Below are 3,322 nucleotides of genomic sequence, written 5' to 3' on the forward strand. Positions count from 1 at the left end.
CATGTACTTGCACTGGAGGTTGGATACATCTCAGGCAAATTCCAAGAATCCTCACATTTTCTTCTTTCTTTTGAAATTCCAGTATCCTCTCTTAAGCAATTGGTAAATCTATCTCTTGTACTAGTCTCCAAAGTTTGTATATTTGTGTATATAAGAGATTTCCATGCCATTGTATCAATTTTGCTGATTTCAATGAACTTCTATCATTGATAGGAAAACACATATAATATGCACAAACACTGGGGTTATGGTCATTATTCTTGTTCTGGCGCATGTATAGAAAATTTTCTATCTGGGATTTCTATATATCATACACAAATCTCAATTCATAAACACATCTCTTAATTTCCAAAGAATTATAGAAGATTTAACTTTCATCATACTTGTTATTTTTCTCACTTTTCAAATCGCTGACATTTTCAACCATGGTAAGCAAGTAACTGGTCCCTAATCATGTTTCTTTTGAGAATTCCATCATTCTACTTGACAGTGCCAGTTGCCTCCTGCTTCTGTGGCTTCTGTGTGTGTGAGGTTCACTGCATCAACTTGAAGTGTTCGGCCCAATCTGATCTTCTCAGTGTGACCTGCAGCCATCACTGTGGTACTTCCACAGCCTTGGGGATGCCGCCAACTGTCACACTATACATATCTGCACACATGCCTCTCCCAGCCAGAAGGAACCTCTCTTTAGTTTAAAGATATATCACATTTCTTCAAATCCTATTTTTAGTGAGTTTAGACAGTTGGAAACATAATTCAAGAAGCCCAAAAACAAAGAGAGTATAATGTAGTTTCTTACTTAGAGGGATAACAAAAGGGCAGACCATAGAAGAATCAAACAGCATAGGCAATGAGAAAACATAAATCTCATCTCAGAAAATTATCTTGATGGATATAGACAGAAATTCATTCAATATCTACAGACACCATACACCACAGCTGATTCAACCAACTGCACATTGAAAATATTCTTAAAAATAATTAAAATAATACACATTTAAAAACTTTACAGCATAATAATCACTTACAGAGTATTTATATGGCCTTAAGTACTACAAGAAGTCAAAAAATGATTTAAAGTAACATACACACAGGAGGGTGTGTGTGTGTTATATGTTACATACACCTTTTTCTTTTTTTTTTCTATAAGGGACTTAAGCTTCCCATAGATTTTAGTATCTGCAGGTGCTCTGGAACCAATTCCCTATGGATGCTGAGGAACAACTCTATTACCACATGCAGGGAGCTTTGCCAAGTTTTGTTAAAACAAAAAATTGGACCAACGTCTGCAAATGGGAGCTCCCTAGCAAATTTCCCTGAATCATTGATTCAGTTAATTAATTTATAGCTAGTGAATAAATTAATTATATAATGTCTTAATCCTAAAAGATTTAATGCAGCCCTAAATTATTTACGCATAATTTTCCACTATCAATCCAACTTTTTTTATCAGTCCAGGATGAGTCTGCATCTTGAGTTAAGATGGGGTTTGGTACATAGAGAATCTACAGGATTCCTTGATATCATATATTCGAGTTTTCAATTTTCTTATCCATGTGTATTATTTTAAAATTATTATCATTATTTGTTATTTATCCTATAAAGTGTTAGTATAATAGATCATTTTCCAGTGAAGCATATGTCAGATAATTCCATGTAAAAGTGCTGTTAACTAGTAACCTTGATTAACCCACAAGGCAGTAGCAAAGGAGTATTTAGGGAAAAGCCTTTTTTAAAAACAGATTTTTACCAATATTTCCCCTATCTGTGTGTGTGTCTATGTGCATGTGGTTATGTATTTGATCCAAAAACAAAACAAGACAAAACAAAAACAAAACAACCCTTTGCTAGGTGACCTCAGGGTCCACTGACTTAATTAAACATTTAATCATTGAAATATTTTAAAATGTCAAAAACTCAGCAACCAAATCATTTTATGCCCTAGAGCATGCCAGACTAGGAGGAAAAAAATGGTCTATGCAGCATGACCTTAAGGGGAACCCTCGAATGCTGGACACACTCATGGTCCCTGCAGTGAAGCTGCTTCCTAGAGCAAAAGTCATGTCTAGATGTTGATCGTAGCAGCCTCACTGACGAGCTTTCTTACTCTGTCTCCTGTTCCTCATCCTCTTAATATTGATGCATTGCTTTCTTTTTTAGGGCTTCAAGTTCTGGGTAATACATAATTTCAGCATGCTGTAGTTTCTTTATCACCCTACTTAGTTTAAATAATGTCCCCCCAACCTCCTTTTCTTTCCCAAAATGCTAAATAATTTTGTTTTATTTGTATTTTTTCTCTCTTGCACTACATTCTATTTTATCTTTAATACTTGTTTTATTAACTTTTATGCTCATATTTTTAGTAGATCTTCAGTATTGAGCAGAGGGCTGAGGAGGAAAATGAGATATCCTCTCTTTTATTTAATCATTCATTTATTCCTTCATTCATGAAACATTTATTTAACACAAATTATGAACAAGCCTCTGCATATAAAGAAAGGCATGGAACTCATTCTTTGTGCTATAAGAACTGATAGAAACTGCATAAATTAACTGTCAAATTTGGGAGGATATTGAAAGTCACTGAGGTCAGCAGTTTCGGGTTTCGGGACAGGATATATCAGAGTCACCTCTAGGGTTTTAAAAACATGCAGTGTCATGGATTTCATACCCCAAACACTAAGTAAGTATCATATTTATTTAGAAAATTACATATTTGCTATGCATCTTAGGTGACTGTAAAATGTTAGGATAACAGTGGAGAATGATATGGAACCTTGGAAGAAGTCCAGCATCTCATCTATTTCTTAAATTCTTCCTGTTTTATACATGACAAAGAATTTAAGAAAAGTTATTCTAACACTCCAAAGTCTATACAAGGGATTTCTGGAAAGTATCCAGCCATATAATATGAAAAATAGAGGCCTGCATGACTGGATACTCTCCAAACAGCCCTTGTATACTTTAGAAAAATGATTATATATATATGTATAAAATATCAAGATTTATTGATAAATTTATGGGTCGATGGGCACTTGGGCTTCTTCCATGACTTAGCAATTATGAATTGGGCTACTATAAACATCCTGGTACAAATATTTTTGTTATAACATGATATTTGGTCTTCTGGATATATGTATACCATGAAATATTATGAACCCTTAAAGAAAGATGGAGACTTTACCTCTTCCATATTTACATGGATGGAGCTAGAACATATTCTTCTTAGCAAAGCATCTCAAGAATGGAAGAAAAAGTATCCAATGTACTCAGCCCTTCTATGAAACTAATTTATAGCTTTCATATGAAAGCTATAACCCAA

General features: G+C 34.2%; 1 protein-coding gene across 1 annotated transcript in view; it reads left to right on the forward strand.

Annotated features, from left to right (window-relative positions):
• Positions 1-3,322, forward strand: part of LOC100953733 (caspase-4-like) — a 99,207-nt gene that overhangs the window by 35,126 nt on the left and 60,759 nt on the right. The gene's annotated exons all lie outside the window — the stretch shown is intronic.

The sequence above is a fragment of the Otolemur garnettii genome, unplaced genomic scaffold (genome assembly GCF_000181295.1).
Source record: "Otolemur garnettii isolate 467f Iridium unplaced genomic scaffold, OtoGar3 scaffold00200, whole genome shotgun sequence".
NCBI classification, from domain to species: Eukaryota; Metazoa; Chordata; class Mammalia; order Primates; family Galagidae; genus Otolemur; species Otolemur garnettii.